This window comes from Rhodamnia argentea, chromosome 5 (genome assembly GCF_020921035.1).
Source record: "Rhodamnia argentea isolate NSW1041297 chromosome 5, ASM2092103v1, whole genome shotgun sequence".
Lineage (NCBI taxonomy): Eukaryota > Viridiplantae > Streptophyta > Magnoliopsida > Myrtales > Myrtaceae > Rhodamnia > Rhodamnia argentea.
This window is the reverse complement of record NC_063154.1, coordinates 24,944,683-24,970,490: the sequence shown is the minus strand read 5'-3', so window position 1 is coordinate 24,970,490 and position 25,808 is coordinate 24,944,683. Positions and strand designations below refer to the sequence as shown.

At 38.8% G+C, this 25,808-nt stretch overlaps 1 pseudogene; it reads right to left on the bottom strand.

Moving 5' to 3' along the window:
* Positions 1-151: 151 nt before the first annotated feature.
* LOC125315110 lies at positions 152-25,075 on the bottom strand (annotated as a pseudogene).
* Between the last annotated feature and the right edge of the window lie 733 nt (positions 25,076-25,808).

Genomic DNA, 25,808 nt, shown 5'->3' with positions numbered 1-25,808 from the left:
TAAAGGGCTTAAATACGATGGTAATTAAGTACTCAACACCAATCAAAATAAGAGGCTGTATTGCTTAATGTATAAGCCGGAGCTACGTGAGCAAACTTATTTTGAAGATCACGAACATTTAATCTATAATCGAATCTGTAATAGCTTGCATCATCCGAAGGCGCAGAAAAATTAGTAATAATTGCAATTAAGAACGTGATGTTCATCAATTCTCCTAATATGGCTGGAACTCCTCCTGGGTTCGATTCAATGAGGTCGTTCCCTGCATAGAGAGCTCGAGCGCGATCCTTGAGAATTGTACAAAAGCGGTACTTGATTAACGGACTTATTTCCATATTCTTCAACTGATCCGCCCATTCCCTGTAGAGCGAGGATACTGTCGTGCTCATCGTGGAAAGTGGACCGGCAGTTGCCCCCGCCAAAAGCCGGGAAATTAGGTGCAGTGGATGTCCTCCGGTACGGCCATTGTCGTCGCCGCGGGATGTGAATTGAGGTTGGCGTCACCAGCAAAATCCAGGAATGTGGGACCGCAGATGTTTCGTGAAAAAATGACAGAATATTTATGCCTAAAAGTTGGTGTTACGACAAAAAGCACACTAGATCAACCGCGGTAATTTTGTGACTTTTTGCAATTGACCGGTTGATCAAACAAATCCTTTTATACCCTAATCTCTTTTGCGGTCCACTGTTGATGGACCATAAACACATTTATATCATCGATCGAGCCCTAACTACTGCTTTGAAATTGGATAGATCTAGTTAGCATCCATAAAAACGCAACTGAATTACGTAAATAAACACCTTACAATTTCGAACATATGAGATTGTCAAACTAGAACGAATATCCGTGTTTAGGGAATTCATATCGACAAAAGCATTAACCAGGATATACCAACCAACCCCGTATTTGGGATTATTAGTAACCTAAAAGGAAAGGGAAAGAAACACACATATTGTAGGGATGCTTCGAGATTATCCGTCTTGTCGGCTTCCGCGCTCGAGCTGACTATCGGTGTGAAAGTACAGAGTTTCTTGTAGCCAACTACCTCACCTTGCAGAACCTTGATTTTTTAACTTTGTTCGCCCTTCCAACTACCCGAGCTAGCAGTCCTATCCACTCTTGATTTGCTCTTCTTCTTCAGCATGGTGAAAACATAGGACTCCTCATCTTGATCCTTGCCAAAGATCTTCCAAGGATCGCTGCCACCATATGCGTTGTACTCACGGAAAACGTCCGGATCGGGCAGCGGTTCTTGGTGTAGCCTCAGCATCGTGTAATCGAAAAAGAGTTCATTGTCGGTGGGAAGAAAACGAAGCTTGTGGTACCTAATCACCATCGTAATGAACTCGAAAATGATGATTGAATCTCTTCTTTCTTCTACTCTGGCGTTATTTCCTTTCAAGAGAGTTTCGCTCTCCTGTGCTTTTATAAGCACGGACCAAATTCGGAAATCTCATTGACTTAAAGTCAACTAAGTTTACGAACTTTATCCGTAAGCAGATTCTTGGATGGTAGGTTAAAGTAAAACGTCTTTCCTTTTAGCAAGAATCTTGGCACGACCAATAATATTATTGGAGTTTCTTTGATTATTTTCAAAATCTGGTCAATAACTACAAAAAAAAAAAAAAAACGGAGAAACATTCTAGAGATATGTTACTTAAATAAGGGATTAAGAGTTAGATTGTTAGTATTCAACGAATGATAGTAATTTCTCAAATGTGTTAACAAATGTCAAGTAAATTAGTTACATATTACTAAAAAGGGTCTTTTTAATCACCGTTCTAGCTGTACTTGTTAAATATGTTTACAGAAGAAATTTTCGATCTTCAATATATTGACTGTGAATATCATGAGAACAATTAGTGCATTGAAAATGATAATATTTACTTAGTTGGTTGCTTAACAAATATCTTAAGAGCACTTAAAAAAATAGATAAATGGGTATCTATTTTTGTTTTTTTTGGGTCAGACAATGAGTGTCTATTTGAAGATACTATTGATGAATACATTTGAGAAAGTAATTTTTGCACAGTTGGATCGGATACCACTAAATTGGACTGAGTAGGGCGCTCAGCTCACAAACTTGTTCTTGGTTAAATATCTTAATTCGTGTGGGAAGATGTAAATGACTAGTATGCTTAACAGGTGCCTCCAACAAGAGTCAGTAAATAATCTTTTGAGATAATAAAATTACTTATATAGGAATGACAAATTTTCCTTTCATATGATAAGACTTACCATATAGCATGGTTTTATTGTTATTTTTTTTATGCATAGTAGATTTCAACATAATATACTTGGTACAACATAAAATCAAGGGCTAATACTATCAAAAACCTCAAATTGATGCATCTATGCCACATTTATCATTAACTTGTACACCTATATCAGATTTACCTCAAATCCATTTTTGCGTCATAAAAAATCCCAAACTACTATACCCGTGCCACGTTTATAATCATGTCACATTTTCCATAAATTGTTGTAATTTTGAGATTGTTTTGGGGTAAATGTGGCATGGGTGCACCGGCTTGGAAGCAAATGTTGCTCGGATGTATTAATTTGGGATTTTTTTTGTGAATTAAAAATTGGTTTGAAGGTCAATGTGGCATGGGTACACCAATTTAGAATAAATGCGGCACGAGTTTACCGGTTTGAGAGCTTTTGTTATACAAAAAGTAGTTTGTCGTAGACGAGGCATGACTTTACCATTTTGTGGTTTTTGGTGGTGTTAATTTTAAAATTAATCTCAAACTTATTTATTCTTTTTTTTTTTTGTCGAAGTCTCAAACTTATCTATTCACTCTCTAAAAGACTAAAGTACCCTCATTTTCAAATTTTTAACATGACAATGATTAAAGATCAATTTAGAGTGTACTAGCACAACATTTTTTTAGTGACTGTCAGAATAGTAATGTCCTGTGGACCCCAATTTTTTTAAATCGCTGGTCCTTTTTTTTTCACAAAGAATCCGGACCCAGTTCAATCTGGAATGGATAGTCTCACTACTTAGATGGAGTGTGAAAGTGTTCGGATTCATTACTTCAGCAAAAGAGGCTTCAGTAGTAATATGTTGGGAGATGAAAATTCTTGCTATCTAGCCAAATGCTTCTTGTGCACAGATTCCCGAGAATCGCCCGTGAAGATAGAAGCAATCTTTGGGACAGAGTCGTCCTTTTCTCTTGAAGTTCCTATCTTTCGCCATGAAACAAAATATATATTTGGTGGTAGCAAGTCTAATATTCCACTGGGAGAATTATTTTTTGTGGCTGAAGGTGAGACCTATTGCCACGAACGATCATTTCATCACAAGGTGCAATACCTTAGGGTGAGTTTGGTTCAGCATTTGAAATGGGTTTCGGGGAAATGCAAATGTTTTCAATCTAAAAAGGTTTGGGAAAATGCTAATTGCATTTGGTAAAAACTCATTTGAAAATGGGCTTTGGGTTAAATAGTGTTTGGTAAAAATAACTTTGCAAAGAAACTTTGATCGCCCAAGCTTAGCAAACAATCATGCCCATCTTTGACCTAGCCTGAAACATGGCTCAGATCCTAGTTATGTTGTACTCATCCGCTGCTTGATCCATAAACCAGTACAAGTTCCAACCATTCGCATAAGACACCTTACCGTCACCCACCATGAACTAAGTCCCGTTTCGTTTGACAAAGTTCATCTTCTACTATGCAAGACGCGATATTGAGAATGGGGTACATCAATCGCTATCCCACCGATATTGTTGATGGTTTATGGTACATTGCTTCACCGGTGAAAAATGGGTCTCATAAAGATTGCAACTTGGAGCCGAATCCAAATGATTTTCAGCTTCACAACAAGAAATTGACCAGATAATCAACTACCACGAAAAGATCTCAGCAACCCACAAGTTGAAAAGCTCAAAGCTTCGTGGGCATTTTCAGTTCTTGAAAATGGCCAAGAAATAGAGGAAGCAGGAAAATGTGTGATCTTGTAGGTCAAGTGTGTGCAGAGAGAGAGAGAGAGGGAGCAAAAGTCCAGAAGAAAGCACATGCATATAGAACAAGTGGTCTACTTTTGAGCAAAACAGAGTCGCAATTCAGGAGAGAAGAATCATGAAAGGATCATTAGCATATAAAAGAGTCGCAATACAATATAAGTGGTTTGCTTTCGTGCGACCCAGGCATAGTGCCTGGGTTCACTCGTCGGCCAGATCTGGTCTCCTCAACTCTCAAGAAGATGACCAGTAATAAAGAGGGGCAAGAACGAAAAAATTGGGAATTTGTGAGGGTAGTTTTGAAAGGAAAAAAAATCTTTAAGCATTTAGCCAAATACTAAAAGCCCCATATTGGTCTCTACCAGCTGTAGGCTTTCAGCATTCCCAAGCATTGGGAATCTTAGTGCTAGCAAAGACTGATTCAACTAACAAAAAGATCTGTCCAACACTTTTCACTGAGATCAAGAAGGAGGATTACTCGCCTCTGTCAATGTTGTGGCATCTGCAACAACAAATGGGACACAACGCGAGCTAGCGTCTTCGCCAGCAATGTCTTCCCTATCCTTAAAAGCACGACAGAAGTAAAACAGTCCACAATCATACAAACTTATGACCCCCAACATGTCCTATAACTGCAAGACAAATATCACATATTACAAGAACTGTTCGTACCCGAGCCAGTGGGACCCAGCAACAGTATATTGCTTTTCTCTATCTCCACAGAAACACGTCAAATATCATCAGCAAAATCACCAAAAGATAAGTCCCCAAATGACCTGGTAAAGACATCAATTGCTCAGAGACAAGTTTCAAAATGTAAACAAGATTTCAAAGCACACTAAACAGAGATAAATTGGAAGATCTATGAGCTATAAGAACACTAACTGACGTAAATCAGGAAGAGCCGGAAAACTAACTCTTTCCTGACAGAGGAGTGACATATTCTCTTGTAGTGGTTGTACACTGCCACAGCAAGAACCTGTTCACGGGGGAATAGTAGTGCTTGCAAAGACTGATTCAACTAACAAAAAGTGCACTTCCAGAATGTAATCTTCATGATGCTTATCGTGCAGTTGCAGCGCAAATTCTACACAAATTCGCTCACAATTACATGAATCCAAAAAAAACAAAAAACAAAAAACCCAAAAATAAAGCAAGAATCGGAACCTTTTTCGCCATTTCCTGCCCAACAACGAACCCGTCAAGCCCCTTGGAAATCTCCTTCGGCGTCGGCAACTTCCTCCCCAACTTCGCACCTCCTTCCCAACCTCCGTTTTTCTCCTCCGCAACCGCCACGCCTATCTCCACCATTTCACCGCAACCTTCGCTCTTCACACAGGAAGCATCGCGACGCTGCTCCATGTCCTTGGCAGAGACCCGGCCGATCTCGACGAAGCTCCCCTGCAGTGGCTCCAGCTTGAAAGGCCTGAAGTAGAAGGCGGTCCGGCAGTGGGGGCAAAGGTTTAGGGCCTGGTAGACGCTGGGCTCTCGTCCGGTAATGGAGAGGGGGCGATTGGAGAAGAGGAGGGGCATTTGCTTCGAGCACCGAGGACAATTTACGTCTGCCCTGATGTGGTCGTACTCGGCCCCGTCCCACTTGTGGCGCCTCTGGTCGCGGCGGGGGACGAGGAGCCGCCGATCGCCGGGCAATCTACCTGGTAGGAAGGTTTGGCAACGGAGGTGGTAGTGATGGCGGCCGAGAGGCGTTTGATGGCGGCTCGGGAGCGGCGGAAGGCGGCGAACATGGCTATCTGAGGGTGACGCCACCGAAGTGACTCAGTCTAGCAAGAGGAGTTGGTTGGTGGACGGCAGCATCACACCATCAGCGAAAGAGGATGAAGAGTTAATTGGATTTTCTTAAAAAAATACCCGACAATTTAAGCCATTAAATAAAAAAAAAATATTCTTTTTACGCATTGAAAGTGTAAATATAAAGGACCAATTTATTTTATTTTCATGTCTAACATCGACCCTTTATATTTTCTCCATATTAAGGGAAAATCAGTTTTTGCCTCGCTTTTACTAAACTTTCGGAATTATACTTCCGGTAAAATAAAGATTTTAAGCGAAAGAAAAGGATGATTCAATATGCTCACTTTTATTTACTTTTTTTTTTCTCTCATGTTGATTTTCACTGCACAGAACTTATGAAAAGTACGACAAATTTGACATCAAAATGACACTGTTTCATACGATACTCATTTTGGTGCTATAACTTCTCAAGTGATCATTTAAATGATATAATTTTATTAAAGAAAAAAAACTTTCTTTTAAATGATGTCGGATATTTCATGTAAATCGGAGGATCTTAAACCCTGTGAGACTATTTTAGAGCTTTGAGAGAGAACGCATTGAATGAACTTCTATAAGCATTCATCCAAACCTTCCTCTTCGCGCCTTTGTTTTTTTGTTTCAATATAGATTATTTTCATATTTATTGGAATGGTACGATCCGATCCAATCCCATTCAAGACTTGAGACCAAAAAGAAAAATCCAACTTGAGGCTTTAGTAACACGCATTGTGAATCATTAATCACCCGAACCGCAAGTAAATCTATCAGATTCGATAAGTGTAGCGACTCGATTTTCTGTGTATATATTTATTTTTCGAAATCATAGGTGATTTATTCAACAATGAAAGATGTCATATATTGTACTCAGATAGTTACAAAATAATTTAAAAACAATTTTTACAGCTAATAGTGTAGTGAAAAATGAAATGACATACAAGTATTCGTGATCTTATTTGAATGAAACTTTTATTTTCAATAGAACAATTGGAATTCATAAGTTCTCATGCATAGGGGATCATCACACCCCCTCGAAATTAAGATTTTTATTTTCCAAATCACAATTCTTACTCAGAATTGTACATCTCATTAATTTATTTATAGAATTTATAAATGTTTACGACATAAATACAAATTTTAGGTAATTTACCGAATCTTGCGATATGAACCTATTATCAATTCATGATTCATAACTTTAAGATTTCGATTAATGATGCGCATCTCGATTTAACAATTACCTTAGTCCCATTCAAGGATTTAAGAAGAACCAATATATCCTCGGCATAATGTTCTTCTTTTGCGACATGTCATGGCCGTGTTAAGTTCATCGGTTCAACATATCTGTACACAGACTGAAGGACAAAAATTACTGCACCAACTGTCTGTGGAGAGTTTGACATTTGTTATCCATGGAATCCTCTCACAAGATATAATATGGTTCCGAGCTCTCTCGCATTTTAACCCAAATCGCGAGGCCAACCAACCCAAACAACGCGCACTCCCCGGTCCTTCACAGATGCTCTCTTCGGTACCATCGCTTTGCTCCGAAGTCTCCCACCGCACACCTACCGCCTCTTGCTGGTGCCCCACTGCACCAACACCGACTGAAATGACATCAATCTCATAGATCCCAGTATATATATATATATATATCTCTCTCTCTCTCTATCAATCTATCTCACATGCGCGTACGACACGAGACGATGCCCTTCTCCTCCTACCTCGGCAAGACGCGCCGTCTCGGGGGAGGGCCACCGCAGAGCCTCCTCCCTTCCTCCGCCCCCGCCAAAGTGGTTCTTGAGCCCTTTCGTCATTCGTTATTGGTCAAAGTGGTTGACGATCTTTGTTGGATTCGAGGCTGTTCTGCTTATATCCCTTTTATTTTATTTTTTAATGGGGGATGTGTTGGATTCTTGATTAGGAGGCTTATTTTTCGAGCGATTCTTGTTCTTTCTTGCTGAGATTTGTTATGATTTGATCGTGGGTAAGAGTGGAATGTTCGGTGAGCTCGGGCTTGTATACGAATTCGTCAATTGGTATTTCCGAGCTCGAAGTTTAATTCGTGATTCTGGGCCGTTGTTCCTATTGGTTGATGTTTGGGAAGGCTGAGATGTGTCTGGATCAGTAGCGAATCGGCTTTGGATAGAACTATTTCCTCGTTTATGATTCTAAGGTTGGTGATGAAAGGAATTTGGCACAAAGAGTGGTAATCCTTGTCATGTTATCTCGCAAAAGGACGGTACTAGTAGTAGAAGCAAAGTCTTGCTTTGCCCTTTTTCTAGTCGATGAGTAATTGCGACTTTAGCTGGTGATTTAATTTAGCTTAGTGTAGAACTTCGAGTCAAATGTTGCTGAGATAGCTCCTGAATTACGTGGAGTCATGCATTTATATAAAGTAAATTGCAGCCGCTTCAACCTGGGCCAGAACAAATTAAGTCCTTTATGAAAAATATTTGTGCATCTAGGTCCTTTTAGTCCAAATGTGCAATTTTTTCAAACATGAGGACTAAAATGAGATGCAACGTATCAAAGTCTCATGTCATGACTCTAAACGTAAAAATATTTGGCTAAAATGATTTAAACTGAAATTTTTTAGTCAATTTAGGATTATGTTCAATGAAGAGGCATGTAGTCCCAAACCGAATTTTTAAAACTTTAAGAGGCCAAAATGAAAAGGGAATTAAAATAAAAATATGGACTATTTTTGCGTATTTTTATGACCATGAATACTATTTTTTTTTTCTTATTTTAGGCTATTTTTATAATTAAAATAAATCTGAAAAATGTCAAAAATTACGAAAAACATTTTTCGTTCAAAATTTGTTCATAAGGTTAGGCCAAAGCTTCCAAGGTTGATTTTGTAATTTTATGAATTGTTTTGGTATTTTTAATTAATTTTCTAAAATGAAATCATAAAAAATCGAGTGTCAACATCGTGCAAGAATAAAAGAGAAGAGAGTGTGTTCAAAAATAAAATTATTCCCAAATGTTATTAAAATATGTTCCAAATTTGTTTTTAAAAAGTGTTCTGAGAATACAAAAGCAACTTTTTTTTTTTTTTTCTTATTTCTGCTCCAAAAGTGTTTTTGTTTCTCAAAAGTGTTTCCGGAACACTTTAGGAATAGAAATACTTTTTCTGAAACGTTACCATACGCAGCCTTAATTGCTTGATATATAAATCGACAATGAAAAATACTCAGCCAAGGTGGTATCTCTCTCGTGTCCTTTCATGGAATGACCTAAGGAGCTCCATAAGTGGTTTACCCAGCTAGATGTGAATAGCTTTGACTTTACTTATTGCATTTTATTTTCCTGGTCGAAGACTTTACTTATTGCATTAAGACGTGCATAATTGCTCGATTCTCCAAAAGAAGAAGAAGAAGAAGAAGCGACCCGACCCGACCCAAATATCTTGGAGGTATATGATTCGGGTATCGGGTCATCCCGAGCCGAGCCAAGCTGGGCCGAGCGTGGCGCTATTTGGTTTTGGGCCGGGTAAGGCTTGTATGAGACCCGGCCCATTGACACCCCTGTCCGCCGGTTCGTATTGAGGATCGCTACGGAAGGTCTCTAATCACCACAAGACAAAGAGATGTTGATTGTGGTAGATGTTATCGGGAAGAAAGGTTCTGCGGTAGCAACGCTGGTGGTGCAATAGAGGTTTTTAGCGTGATTTGGAAGCGATGGAGAAGGGTGTAGATAGGCAAAGATAACACAATTCGAAGTGCACGTTAAGCATATCATAGAAAAGTTTATGTGCCACATCATTCGCAGCCGGTTTTTGATTTACATATCATTATCTACATTGTTGAGAAGATGTTATAAGGAACCCAGTAATTCACCCTTAAACGGGACGAGACCTAGTCCATTTAATAGGTGAAATAAAATTACTTATGAATTGGTAAAATCGATATTGAATCGATAAATACGTTAAGATTTAACATCGACATAGATTTGCCTCTAATAGATATGTGTTATTTGAATCTTGAATCATGAGTTCTTTTTTTTTAGTATGGTTCTATCATATCATATTCTACTACACAAGCCACACCGTGTGTGTCATGTGCCGTGTGCAGGTTACGAAACTTGCTTCCTCCTCATGCCTCATCACTCCACTTGAATCATGAGTTGGAATCGATAGAAATCGACAAACTTTTCTAAGATTCATTGAAACTGACAAAATTCTTTATCACCTTCTCTTGCGAGCGATTCTAATTTTTCAGACACATCGAATTTGTGTGAACCGCACGAGTGCGCAAAATGACCTTCAACGAAAGGTTACGTAAATCCAAATCGACACAAAATTGACAGGTAGTGAATGCTTAGGCGTGTGATATAACTTCCTCATGTCACTTCTCTCTCTCTCTCTCTCTCTCTCTCTCTCTCTCTCTTTGCAATTGTCTCTGCTTATCGAGACAACACCTATGTTAAGCTTGTTTCCATTTTCCTTCTATTCAATATATATACACAAGGTTTCGGCCAAGAATATCGGAGTTCATTGTAAATTCAAGGATGATGATCTTGGAGTTCGAGTGATAAATAAACTATAAGCTGGGTATCCTCGGCATGATGTTCTTCTTTTGCGACATGTCATGGCCGTGTTAAGTTCATCGGTTCGACATATCTGTGTACAGACTGAAGGACGAAGGTTACTGCACCTACTGTCTGTGGAGAGTTTGACATTTGTTATGCATGGAATCCTCTCACAAGATATAATATGGTTCCGAGCTTTCTCGCACTTCAACCCAAGTCGCGAGGCCAACCAACCCAAACAGCGCGCGCTCACCAGTCCTCCGCACACCAGTCCTCCGCACATGCTCTCTTCGGTACCATCGCTTTGCTCCGAAGTCTCCCACCGCATACCTACCTCCTCTTGCTGGCACGCCGCTGCACCAACACCGTCTGAAATGACATCAATCTCGTAGATTCCAGTACATATATCTCTCCCTTTCTATCTATCTCACGTGTACGCAAAACACGGGACGATGCCCTTCTCCTCCTACCTCGGCAAGACGCGCCGTCTCGGGGGAGGGCCACCGCAGAGCCTCCTCCCTTCCTCCGCCCCCGCCAAAGTGTTTCTTGAGCCTTTTCGTCATTCGTTATTGGTCAAAGTGGTTCTCGATCTTTGTTGGATCCGAGGCTGTTCTGCTTATATCCCCCCACCCACCCCCCCCACCCCCCCTCTTTTTTTTATGGGGGATGTGTTGGATTCTTGATTAGGAGACTTCTTTTCGAGCGATTCTTGTTCTTTCTTGCTGAGATTTGTTATGATTTGATCATGGGTAAGAGTTGAATGTTCGGTGAGCTCGGGTTTGTGTACGAATTCGTCAATTGGTATTTCCGAGCTTGAAGTTTAATTCGTGATTCTGGGCCGTTGTTCCTATTGGTTGATGGCTGAGATGTGTCTGGATCAGTAGTGAGTCGGCTTTGGATAGAACTATTCCCTCGTTTATGATTCTGAGGTTGGTGATGAAAGGAATTTGGCACAAAGAGTGGTAATCCTTGTTATGTTATGTCGCAAAAGGGCAGTACTAGTAGTGGAAGCAAAGTCTTGCTTTTCCATTTTTCTAGTCGATGAGTGATTGCGAGTTTAGCTGGTGATTTAATTTAACCTTAGTGTAGAACTTCGAGTCAAATGTTGCTGAGATAGTTCCTGAATTACGTGGTGGAGTCATGCATTTATACAAAATAAATTGCAGCTGCTTCAACCTGGGCTAGAACAAATTAAATCCTTTATCGCTAATTAGTTGCTTGATATATATAAATCGATAATGAAAAATACTCGGCCAAGGTGGTATCTCTCTCGAGTCCTCTTATGGAATGGCCTAAGGAGCTCCATAAGTGGTTTACCCAGCTAGATGTGAATAGCTTTGACTTTACTTATTGCATTTTTTTTTCCCTGGTCGAAGACTTTACTTATTGCATTAAGACGTGCATAATTGCTCGATTCTCCAAAAAAAAAAAAAGGAAAAAAGGGCGACCCGACCCGAATATATTGGAGGTATCTGATTCGGGTATTGGGCCGGCCGAGCTTGGCACTGTTTGGTTTCGGGCTGAGCTTGGCGCTGTTTGGTTTCGGGCCAGGTTGAGCATATATGAGACCCGGCCCGACCCGGCCCATTGACACCCCTATCCGCTGGTTCGTATTGAGGATCGCTACGTAAGGTCTCCAATCACTAGAAGACAAAGAGATGTTGATTGTGGTAGATGGTATCGGGAAGAAAGGTTTTGCGGTAGCAACGCTGGTGGTGCAGTAGAGGTTTTTAGCGCGATTTGGAAGCGGTGGAGAAGGGTGTAGATAGGCAAAGATAACACAATTCGAAGTGCACGTTAAGCATATCATTGAAAAGGTTATGTGTGTCGAATATCTAAATTCGATCCTATCAACGATGCAAGAAAGTAATGGAAATTCGCACAACACAAGAATTTACGTGGTTCGGTAGCGGAGATGTTTCGCCTACCTACGTCCACGGGGAGATGAGATCTGTTTCACTAATAACGTAGAAAAGTGTACAACCGCTCTTTCTCACACCCTCTCTATATCATAGAGACCTGTTTCGCCCTAAATATATATAGCGAAACCCTACATGGCACAAATTACAAAATTATCCACATATCCTAAAATATTTAATTTTCCCATAGAAATCTTTCTATAACTAAACATAAAACGCCTCTAGCGGCCAATCGCAGGGGGCCTTTCGGAACCGCCTCATAATCTCTTGGATAACAGAATACAAGACATCAACCTCAACAATGTGCCACATCATTCGTAGCCGGTTTTTTATTTACATATCATTATCTACATTGTTGAGAAGATGTTATAAGGAACACAGTAATTCACCCTTAAACGGGATGAGACCTAGTCCATTTAATAGGTGAAATAAAATTATTTATGAATTGGTAAAATCGATATTGAATTGATAAATACGTTAAGATGTAACATCGACATAGATTCGCCTCTAATAGATATGTGTTATGTGAATCTCGAATCATGAGTTTTTTTTTTTTTTTTTTTTCAGTCCGGTTCTATCATATCCTATTCTATTATACAAGCTACACTGTGTATTATGTGCCGTGTGGAGGTTACGAAACCTGCTTCCTCCTCATGCCTCCCTACTCCACTCGAATCACGAGTTGGAATCGATAGAAAGTGACAAAGTTTTATGAGATTCACCGGAACCGACAAAATTCTATCGTGCGACGTCAATATATGGAAATTAACTAAAATAAGAGGTAATATGGTAATTCTTGTCCCAGAATAAGAAGGAACAAGAAATAAGAGGTAAGATGGAAAAATAAAAGGTAATATGGAAATTTTTACCCCAGACTTATAAAAGAAGAAAAATAAAAGGGTAACGAAAACAAAGTTGTCTTTAGTTTCTCTCCTTTAATTAATCTATGGATAAGATATCCTACTCGATTCGGAACTGAGCTTATCTTATCCCAATCTGAAAAAGGAAAAAAAATCCAGAAGGTATTATAGGAATTCTCATCCCATAGCAAAAAAGAACAAGAATAAAAGGCTATATGGTTATGCCAAGTTGGCGACATCCGATCTCCTCCATTTTTCATCCTTAAATAGCTAAATGGTGTTGGAATTGGAGCAAAGACACCCCTCGCCAATGAATTCATCAGCTAAGCTCGTGGTTACTTCTTTTTTGCTGCTAACTAGCTGTGCACGACATGTTTGGAGCAAGACATATGTGGAGATGTTTAACAATTTGTCAGCTAACACTACTCTAACAGTGCATTGCAAATCCAAGCATGACGATCTCGGAGTCCAGTACATAACGACTATCTGGGGATTCGGACTTGAAACTGGGACTAAGTGGCTCGTTTGCTACTTTTCATGGGCGAGTCAGTTTCACCGGTTTGACATATATAATCAAGAGAGGGATGGAAGAGCTTGCGATCTATGTGTTTGGAAGATCTCGCCCGATGCTCCTTGTAAGTTTGATTTACACACCGGAGACTATACTGATTGTTATCCATGGAAGCCGGTTAGGAGCAAGCCATATGTTGAGATCTTTAATAGTTTGCCGGTTAAAACTACTCTAATAGTGCATTGCAAATCCAAGCAAGACGATCTCGGAGTCCAATACATAACGACCATATGGGGATTCGAAGTTAAAACCCATTTGTATGGGAAGAAGTTGTTCGTTTGTGACTTCTCATGGCCGGGTCAATTTCACCAGTTTGACGTATATAATCAAAAGAGGGATGAAGGAGCTTGCGACCTGTGTGTTTGGAAGATCTCGCCCAATGGTCCTTGTAGGTTTGATATGCACACCGGAGACTATACTGCTTGTTACCCATGGAAGCCTCCTACACAAATGGGAAGGAAGCCTCTTATGTAAATGTATGGTAGGGAAAGATGATATTGTGAACTGATGCATTACAATTTAGATGGAATAAAAAATCATCTTACTTATCTTTTCTCTATATGGACAAACGCATTTGTTTCTTCTAATATCCTCACCATTCATTTTCGATTGGCATCTCTTTCTTTAAATTGTTGTCTCTTCGTTTTTTCTCATTCTATTTGCACTTATTACTTGTATTATTTCCTATATCTATCAAATTTTTTTATGTAAATCTTTTCTAAAGAATAGGTTAATAAGGGACTGCATGGCAACCATTCTAATTCTTTGATTCTGTTTTTTGAAATAAAAAAAATGAGAATCTTATTTGGTAATGTAAATGATTCTGATTCTATTCTCGGAAACAGTTTTGAAGAAAAACAAGAAAAAAAAAATTAGCTCTAGAAAAAAAGAATCACTTTTGAGAATCACAAAACAAAACAAAGTTCGACATCTCTCACTTTTCTTTTTCAATTCTCTCGCTAGTTTTTCCTCCTGCTAAACAGAACAAGGTCTTATTTTCAAAGAAAAATATATAAGATAATAAAATATAAAATAAAATAAAATTTGAATTTTTTTTGAAAAATTCACAAAAAAAATTAGAAAATTTTCAGAAAATCTCTAAAAATAGAAGAATCTTAGATTAGGCTAGTTTGACCTTATTTTCATAAATTTAGGCCTAGATTTCATAGATTTTGTTCTTTTTTAGAACAATCATAAACACCTTTGTAATTAAGCTCGAACCACATTTCTCTAAGCTCTTAGGGCTTCATTAGGGTTCTAAGATGTGATTTATCAATGTCATGATTCCTTGATTGCGCATTTGATTTACCTAGATTAATGTACTTTAGACTTAGTCTAAGTCTAGAAAATTTTGGAAAAAGACAAAATAACCATCATGAACATTTAGCAAGCTATTGTTCTTACGTTTTCGATGAATTAAGATTGAGATTTGATTTCCTTGAACAAAAAACGCAAACCAATGCAGGGCAGTGTAGTGCATTTTCCTTGTAGAAACAAGGGTGTCGCTCGTGTCGATTATCCGCTCGCTCAAAAAAGTTCGATGAAACCCCACAGTAAATGGCGAAAATGATTCGTGATGATTCTTGATATTTATTTTTACATTTCAATATGCAATATGTTATACAAGAGAAGCAATATGAATTAATCTTCGATTAATTCGAAATGTAGGATGGAATTTTACATAGTAACTGCATAATTATTTGACTTAAATGACAAAAACTGGGAAGAGCAATTATTTCCGAGAACATAAATTTTGTGTGGTTATCAAACGTGTTTTTGTTCCAGAAACATAAATTTTGGGTAGTTACTAAACGTGTTTTGATTCTCTAAAGCTCATCCAAGAAACAGAATCAGAAAAAGTCATTTTTAATCAGAATCATTATTTTTCGGATCGGAATGGTTATCATGCAGGCCCTAAGTGTCTAGCCATGTGGGTTTGGAATTTGTAACGCTTGTGTTCTCGGTTTTCGCACTTAAGTAAGCCGACGAAAACTTTTGAAACTAAAACGAGCACCGAACACTGCCTTTGGCACTTCTATTGTCCTTCTCCCATTGTACTCAGGTAGTTACATAATAGTTAAAAATAGCTTTGCACTTTATAATGCAATGAAAAATGAAATCACCTATATAAGCATGTGTGATCTAAAATCAAATGTAATTTTATTTTCAAAAAAGCAATTGGAATTTATAACTTCTTATGCATAGGGGATCATCACACACACTCGAAATTAAGATTTTTATTTCCAAGATCATAATTCTTAGTCAAAACTGTAATATCTATTAAATTGCATAAGAGTTCATAAATATCTATGATACAAATACTAATTTTAGGTAATTTATTGAATCTTGCAATACGAATCAATCATGTATTCATGATTCATAAATTTAAGAATTACCTATGTGTCTTGATTTGACCATTATGATTACTTTTCTTGAAGTACCTTAGTTTTATACAATGATCTAATAACCAATATATTCGATGACCAAAAATTCATCATCCTCTTTTGTGAGAGATTCTAATTTCTCATATGCATCCAATTTGGGCAAGCCAATTGCGGATGAACATGACCTTCAACAAAAGGTCATTAGAATCGCAAACGACACAAAATGGATAGGCAGTGAATGCCGATCAATGCGAGACAACTTCCGTGTGCCAGTTCTCTTTCGCTCTTTGTGGTATCTATAAATCCTAGTTATGTATAGCTTATATACATAAGAGGTCATACTTGATTCGTACATGATCTACTTGTAAAATGTCCTAATCCCTATGATGAGAACAAATCCTTGATTCATAATGATCTACTTGTAAAACGTATCTGATCACCACAAGACAAGGAGATGATGATCGTGGTAGAATTTAGCGGGAAGGATGGTTCAGGGGCAGCGGCGAAGTAGAGGCTTTTAGCACGATTTGGAAGCGGTGTAGAAGGGTGCGCACGGGCAAGATAACAAAATTTCATAGGAAAGGTCATGTGCCAAATCGTTCACAGCGACATTGTTGAGTAGATGTAAACGAACGGATGAAAGCGTTTCATCGTATGGTCATTCAAAAACCAAATTTCCAATTTGTGGATAAGTAGGAGTACACGAAAGTTGGAACTGTGTAGGGAAAAATTTCGAAGTATACTCTCTTGCATACAGGGATCTTGCTGGTTGCTGCGGTGTACAAGATAGAAATTCTTTCGTGCGACGTTAATACATGGAAATAAATAAAATAGAAGGTAACCTGGCTTTTTTTCCCTCCCCTACAAAATATAGTCTGTGATTATGTTAGCTGTGAAGATTGTCGTTCGGTCGATGCTGGAAAAATTGTCGCCTCGCTCCGATGATTTTTCCATTCAGTCCCATCTCTATATATAGTTTCATGGTAAGGCTGTTTATGAAGGTATTCACCGCGCGCAAAGCGGGTTTATTCTGCTGCTTTTGTAGACGAAGCACCCGTTTTGTAATGCAAGATCGAAGTTGAAAATTGAAATGTCTCTCGATGCAAAGCTTGTGCGCATTCCATTTTCGCAGAAACCTCTGATCATTTCAATGCGGAGGAAGATACAGGAGAGTTTTTCTTAACATCCCATGTGCGAGTTATTTCTCATTACATTTCCAAATTCCATGTATCTTTTCACATCAAGAATAGAAGAACCAGCAAAGATTGTCCATGAATCCTACGGTCAAATCATATCTTGCAAATTTGCAATTTACGAAATTTTGTGCAAGGTTTGTGATGTGCAAATTGTGGAAAAAGTGTAAAAAAAGTTTTAAACCAATTGCATTAGTGCCAACTTAGTCTTGAACCTTTTTTTGGTGTCAATTCTGTTCTAAACCATTTGTATTTGTGCCAATTAAGTCCTAAACCTTTTATTAGTGCCAATTCAAGTTTAAACCTTTTGCATTTGTGTCAATTCTGCCTTAAATATTTTGTATTTATGTCAATTAAGCCAATCTGGCTAATTTTGGCCAGAAATCGCTGGCGTGGACGTCGATTGTCCTTTGGGGCACGGTTGACGCCGACGTGGATGAATTGACACAAATGCAAAAGATTTAGGATTGAATTGACACTAATAAAAGATTTAGGACTTAATTGGCACAAATGCAAAATGTTTAGGACCGAATTAGCATAAAAAAAGGTTCAAGACTAAATTTGACACTAATACAATAGGGAGGGTGGGTTCATTGTTGATATGTGAACGAGAGATATTCTTGACTGCTGAAAGGCTTTGGAGTTGCACAATTGTCACCACCACCAGGCCCATATGGTTAATGCAAAGTGAATTGGTAAGTGGGCGCAAGCATAAAATCGAAGCCCTAGTATTGAAGCCTTAAGATTGCAAGCTCCTCGAAAGCCGTTTTGGCCCGGTGGAGTAAGGGAAACTTCAAAATTACAGCGGGGAAAAAAAACATCTTTGACTTCTTCATTGGGCCAAGTCATCGCAAGGAGGAAAGCTCGAATGGGTCTCACCTGATCTAACAAGATAAAAGTCTCAAGTACGATTTTAAATAAGAGAAAAAAAGTGAAGAATCCCTTTTGGACTCTGACTCTCCCACTCCAAGTTCAGCTTCAGCCACTTAGATTTTTGGTATTCCGTTTCATTTCTCATCAAATGAACGGCATCTTTTTCTGGAAATCATTAGTGTTGTACTTTACATCTGACTCACTTATCGTTACAAGGGGCGAAAGGACCTATTCGGACCAAAATCCTTTTGATCTGATTATGATAAACCTCTATCTATGAGTCTGGGTAAATCTTCATTACACATGTTAAAATGGATCATAAACTCATTTCTTATCCCGTATGTGATGAGCTGAGTTGTTATATTGTTAATTATTCAATAAGCGGGTCACAAATGTGTTTAAACGTGATATGGGTCATAAATGGGACTGAGTCATAGATGAGTTTACAACTTATTTAGATCTAATCTATCTCTATAAGTCACTTGTCCTTACAATGGGGGAAAGAATTGGTCTGGACAAAGACCCATCCGATCTGATTATGATGAACCGCGATCCATAGGCCTAGGTAAATCATTAATAGACTATCAAAATGGATCATAAACTCATTTTTTAATCCATATATAATGGGCTGAGTTGCTATATGAATTAATTATATTCAATAAGTGGGTTATCAATGTGTTTAAACATGACATGAGTGTTAAATAGGTTATAAATGGGTCATAACTGAGACATAAATTGATTTATAACTTACTTAAACCCAAACCACATCTATGACTCTCTTTTTATTCTCTCCCGCTCCGACTAACTCCACCAACTTACCCCGTTTTAGGTATGAGCTTTCCTAGAATGTGTCAAAAGTAAAATTGCTTTAGGAATATGGGTTGAGTATGAATTGGGTCAAATATGGTTTGAGTATGAATCGGGTTGGGTATTGGTCACTAATTTGCATTGTATGAAAATGGGTCAAAATGCGTTAAATGTGTCTATTTGAGTTGGACCAAACCTGACCTGTCCCAACCGTTTAACGGTTCTAATCTTGAGGTTGTACTCTCGGTGAGTTCTCATACATCATGCTAAGCCTACCGTAAGGGTCAAGCCGGAGTCAAGTCATCAAGCCGCAATTAGGGAGCCGCAAGAAATTACTCCTCCATGATTTTACACGGACTACTTGCTTTGAGTAGAAATTGAAACGGTTTTAGTAATACTTTGATCTATTAGACCATTAGTCACCCGATTCGGAGGAAAAGTACCAAAAAAGTCTTAAACATATTGCATTAGTACTAATTCAATTCTAAACATTTCAATTTGACCAATTTAGTTCTAAACCTTTTTGCATTTGTACCAATTCGGTACAGTCGACCAATTTTGGCTGAAAAATCGTTGACGTAGGTGATGCCACTTAGGCGACCAACGCCGACATTGACATTATTTAATAATTTTTAAAATTTTTTAAAATTATTTTTTCCCTAAAACTTAGGTTTGGTCGGTGACGGTTGGCTACGCTTGAGGCCACGATAGCCCTGGGCGAGGGTTGCGACCCTCGCTAGCAGCCACCAAGGGCATACCGGCCAAATTCTAAGTTTCAGAAAAAAAGGAAAAAATAACTAAAAAATATATTTTTAAAAGATTATGACAAAATCATGTCCACATTAGCGTCGGCTATCCTACGTGGCATCGTCGGCCTCCACGTCAGTAATTTCTGATCAAAATTAATCGGATGGACTGAATTAGTACCCGTGCAAAAAGGTTTAGGAGTAAATCAATCAAATTGAAACTTTTAGAATTGAATTAATATGAATGCAATAGATTTATAACCTTTTTCGTTCTTTTTCCTCCCGATTTAGGAAAACCTTAATCGGGTGTGCCGTCGGTATTATGTGATGCTATTTCCTTTCTCATCACTGAAATTAAACAATCGCTCGCAATATCAGCCACACAAAAATATTAAAACACATTTTCCATCGAATAAACAAAAAGAAGTCAACAAACAATATGTCCAAAGTTCGACCAAAAAAAAAACCAATATGTCCAAAAGGACTAACCTGTCTTGTAATTCCGAGACACTGATTTTTAATTTTTTTTTTGGGTGGTGGCTTTGTTCCCGATCCTTGGCACGAAACACTGAACTTGGCTGACCCCCGGATCACCAACAGAGGAGTCCTTGAAAACTATTGGAGTCACTAATTAATCCTGGAATCGAGCCAATCAGTGTCCTAATCACCTCCAAATGACAGTTTCGTTGTCGGGGTTAAGTTAAGGTTTCAAACAAATTGGTTCTAGACCCTGAATTATTTAGCTAATAAATAGGGAATTGCTATTGGAGGGCCATTTGTCATGTATCTAAGTGTGGTATAATATTCCTTGCGAATCTCCATGGTTTTGGCCTCCGAGATATGGTTGCATTTTATATATGATCCGACTTCTATGTGTACGTGGTCCCGAGAGAGAATCCAACCCGTCAATTAGCAATCACCCTTGTTAAATATTGCGGAGGATATGGACTCCTCTAATGTAATTAACCCAATTCATCACAAAATTGTAGGAGAAAAAAAAAAAAGCCCAGATCAAATGAAGAGCTGAGTTCGATACCACTCATTAACCGTATCGATTGGTGTCCCCATCACTTGACAAATTCGTGCACGGTGGATTGTTTCGAGAAGTTTAGTCTACAATGATCCTTCTCTCGATCTGGCTGACGGAATTTAGAGACGAGCCTCAAGCCCCATGCCACCACTAATCATACCCTAAAGCCTAAAGTCATGGCGAGCCGCGTCAAAAGTAATAACAAAGAAGATCTCGCATGTTATAAGAGTTGAGAACATATTTTTAACTTTGTCCACGAAACGAAAAACATGGTGTAAATCTGTTCTTCTTCTGAAAATAAACATGAAAAGGAATTACACAATTGTTGGCAAAATTATACAATGATTTATGTAACGACCTGGGTGCTACTACTTTGTAATATTGTCCGCTTTGGATCGAGGCCCGCACGGCTTTGCTTCTCCGAGGGCCGCCTAAACCGCCCCTAGAAAACACGTTACACAGGATAGGGGTGCCCAAGCCTTATAAGGCATCCTAAGGTCCCTCTCATATCCAATGTGAGAGTTTTTGGACCCTTCCTTGTATCATCACATTTTCCCCTATTTTAGGGCGTGGTTTGGTCCAGTCTTGTTCCTCCTCACCGTCCTATAAGTCTACTAGGAGCCGCTTCTTGTCCAGGCCCTCTGGTCTCAGCATCCACTCCCTACCCTCGCCGGACCAGAATTGTTATAATTTACCCCTGGAAAACGACTTAAACCATTAATCCAAAATGGATAAAATCGATGCCAAATCGGTAGATTCAACGACAAGCTATAATATTGCATAGTATCACATGATAGATACAAATTATTTCGATGTTAAATCAAAACGAATCAAAACCAACTAGGACCGAAAATAATTTATTTCAATTTCCAGACGATTTTTCCTCTTCCATCGTCTTCTTGTGATATTATGGTTCGGCCCTGCATATATTCGCCGAGAAGCTCGGAGCAGTTCGTTCTCGTATTGATATTTCAGAACAGATCACTGATGGATGGAAATTTCAGAGGCGATTCCTTCGCTCGGCTTGCGTTTCCGGAGGCGACGACGAACGAGAGGACTCATCCTTCTCTGACTCCTCATATTTTCGATCGCTGAATGATAGCACTACTGGCTTCTCCATCTCTCTCTGAATAAGATGATGGAGAGGTTTCTGTGAGTTTTTGGTTCTTATTTATCATCTTTCTGAGGCGGTCGATTGTTGCAGATTGCCGTCCGGAATCGTCTCACGGCCGCGCTTGACTATCCAGCTTGGCTTTTGCTCTCTCCGGGCGACATCACCCCAGAAGAAATCGTAACTGATGAAGAAAATCGATTGGCGACACGATCTCTGTTCGATTTTGTTATTTTAAGAATTGGACTCAGAGGGATTTAAAACAAATGATTGGATAAGGATCTATATAGATTCTCTTGATAGATACGCATTATTTAGATCTCAAATTAGATCGGATAATAAGTTGGAATTGCGAATTATATGATATTAATAATAATGTCGGCAAAGGGTAAAAGAAGGCCCGAAATAATGACAATCAAATTAGCATGATGTCATTTAAAGGGAAACATCTCTTACTAGCTAGTTGACTGATTAATCTACAACCAAATGTAAATGGAAAATTGTCTTCTATACACAGATTCTTGTTTAGCAAATGACCAAGTAGAAACATTTGAACATCTTAAAAGTGGATTACACCTATAGTGAAAGTGACAAAATTGAAACTAATAGAAAGTAGGAATAAACGAATTTGGATAAGTAGAAATATACAAAAAGGTGCTACTGTAGATGGAAAAATTTCAACAAATACTGTCTTGCGTGCAAGGATCTTGCGGCGGCGTACAAGACAACAATTCTATCGCGTGGCGTCAAAATAGGAGATCTTAACAAAACCAAAGCCACCGTTACTCCTATTTCTTAATCTCGAGTAATCTTTTAAACATCATAATTTCATTTTAAGAATTGTGATTGACTAAAAATTTGAAAAAACACGGTGTGGTGCAAAGTAAATGGTTAACATTTAAATTTCCTCTTTACATTTTCCTATTTAAAAAAGGCAATTTAGTGGGGGATATCAAATTAAACATTTTAATTTTTATGGTATAAGTAAATATAGCAGGCTACCGTCTTATACAAATATCACTTTTTCTTTCGTAGGTTCTCTAAAATGAAAACTAAGAGATTAAATATAATAATTGGTGATTTATGAAAAATGTAGCTCTAAGCACAACATAAATAATCTCAAGTATTTTAATTCATTTTAGCGCGAATTGTGTTGATTTGTGAGTGTTTTGTTGGTTCATTAATGATAGATAACGATGGCCCCAAAAATCGTACGCCGGTGGTGGATTGATGACCAACTTAATTTGCAGTTAATTTATTTACTAAACAAGCAGAAAAAAAAAATGACAAATGCAAGCACCACTTAAAAGAAAAAATAACTACGAGGAATAAAAGGAAGAAGAAAAAGGGCTCCTGTTAGAGAAGATGCTTCTCAAATGGGGAAAAGTACACTAGAAGTGCCATAACTTTTGTACGGCGTTCACTTGAGTGTTATAACTTTCAAAACGTTCACTTAAGTGCCATAACTTTTAAAAATCGTTCACTTGAGTGCCATGTTGACGTGGTAGCCGGAAAAGCTGATGTGGCAGCCGGAAAAGGTACTGTAGATGCCGGAAAAGTTATTGTAGTACGCCGGAAAAGTTACTGTAGACGCCGGAAAGATGACGTGGCACGCCGGAAAAGTTACTGTAGCACTCAAGTGAACGATTTTGCTCCGACGTAGCACTCAAGTGAACGATTTTTAAAAGTTATGGCACTTAAGTGAACATTTTGAAAGTTACGGCACTCAAGTGAACGCCGTACAAAAGTTATGACACTTCTAGTGTACTTTTCCCTTCTCAAATGGCATTCTTGACAAAGTTAACAGCACAAAAAATGAAGACAAAGGGCTTAAATAGTTTGAAGACCACGAGCACTTTAATCTATAACCAAAGTTATTAATAGTTTGCATCATCAAATCTCCCGGAGGTCGGCAAATCAGCTGGAACTCCTCCCGGAGGTCGTTCCTTGCATGGAGAGCTCGAGCGCGATCCTTGACGGCCTTACAAAGGAGGTACTTGACTAACGGAGTGAATTCCATATTCTTCAACCGATTCGTCCATTCCCAGTTGAGCACGGGTGCCGCCGTGCTCGTCCTGGAATGTCGACCACCATTCGGGCCGCCAAAAACAGGGAAATCAGCAGCGCAGTGGATGTCCTTTGGCACGGTCTTTGTCGTCGCGGCAACATGTGAATTGAGGTTGGCGTCGCCAGCAAAATCCGGGGAAGTGGGGGTCACAAATGTTTTGCGGAACGACGACTTCATCGTCGTTGAAAGGCGGGGAAGCCGTTGGTTGAGCTTGAGTGGTGGCAGGAGTTGAGGGAGGCGAAGCGGCAGAAGGAATGTCGTCGGCATTTGTCCGATCATCGCGGCGCGCGGGCGTGCCTTCTTCGCTTGTCGATTCTCTTCCTCAAGATGCACTCGGCCATGCAGATTCTGACACACCTTCGTGCTTGCTTTCTCGACGTATTTGTTGCTGAGAATGCATAAGATACGCGCTCCGTGTCCTGCATTATATATATAAACAAAATAAATCATTGTTTTTTTTGAGAAAAAAGGGAAAACAGAATATTAAACAACAAAAAATACTTGTATGAAATAAGAAGAGACTATTTGTGCCAAATCGAAATGTACATGCAATCTATAGCAAGAGCCAAATTGGTGTTACGACAAAAGCACATTTTCTAGATCAACCACACCATAATGAAAATTGTTATTTGTGGCTTTTTTGCAATTAACCGATTGATCAAAGAACACATTATACATAAAAAATTGTCCAACATCGACAAACTTGACATGGAACGGTTATCGTGTCCAAGTAATTCATATACAAAAGTATTAAGGACGTGTATTTAGAATAATTAATAACCTAAAAGAAAAGGGAAAGAAACACATATATTGTGTGGATGCCTCGAGTACTCGTACATGATCCAGTGTCCATTATTGGCCTTGTCGGCTTCCGCGCTCGAGCTGGCTTTAGGTTCGAACGTAAAGAGTTTCTTGTAGCCAACTACCTCACCTTGCGAATCTTTGATTTTGTAACTCTGTTCGCCCTTCCAAGTACCCGAGCCAACAGTCCTATCCACTCTCGATTTGCTCTTCTTCTTCAGCATGGTGAAAACATATGACTTCTCATCCCGATCTTTGCCAAAATTCTTCCAGGGATCGCCGTCGCCGTACAAGTCGTAATCACGGATGACGTCCGGATCGGGTAGCGGTTCTCGGTGCAGACTCGGGATCAAGTAATGGAAAAAGAGTTCATCATCGGTGGGAAGAAAGCGGAGCCCGCGATACCTAACCGCCATCTTAATGAACTCAAAAGTCTCTCCTTCTTCTTCGCTGGCTTTTGCTGCTTTTGATAGAGAGATTTTCGCTTGCGTTTATAAATGGGGAACCGAATGCGGACATCTCACCAGCTTAAAGTGAACCAAGTTTAGGAACTTTGTCCTCAAATGAAAAGCTTACGGATGAATACTCTATGGGTTAACAAAAAATGTCTTTCCTTTGTTAGCAAGAAAACTTTTATTTAAATTCCGCTGATTATCTTCAAAATCTAGTCAATAACGATAAACGAAAATGCAGAGAAAAGTTTGCACTTTCTCGCTTTTTGTTCTTGATTGTATTTTTTTATATACCTACCTAATCCTCTATAAGGGATGACGTAAAAAAAAGGCTAAATTTGACAAATCAAATTAGTACTTTTATCCTATGCCCGCAGCATGGGCCAGTGTGCCCAATTGGACCACCTTACAAAATCACTGCTTTGCTAAATTCGCAAACTTTAAGACACATAATTACAAACACGTAATGCTGGTCATAATTTCATACAAAAAGTACATCATTGGAACATTAGGAAGGTGCATGGAATGTTGACCGGTTTCAAATTTGAACGAGGGTCCATTATCATGGCATGGAAGGAGCATGTGTAACATTCTTTGATCCCTTGATAAATGCTTAAGTTTGCACAAAGAGAGAGTTCTAAAACTCTTACCACAGACATTGCTTATCAAATAACATAACTTTTTGACCACCAAAAAG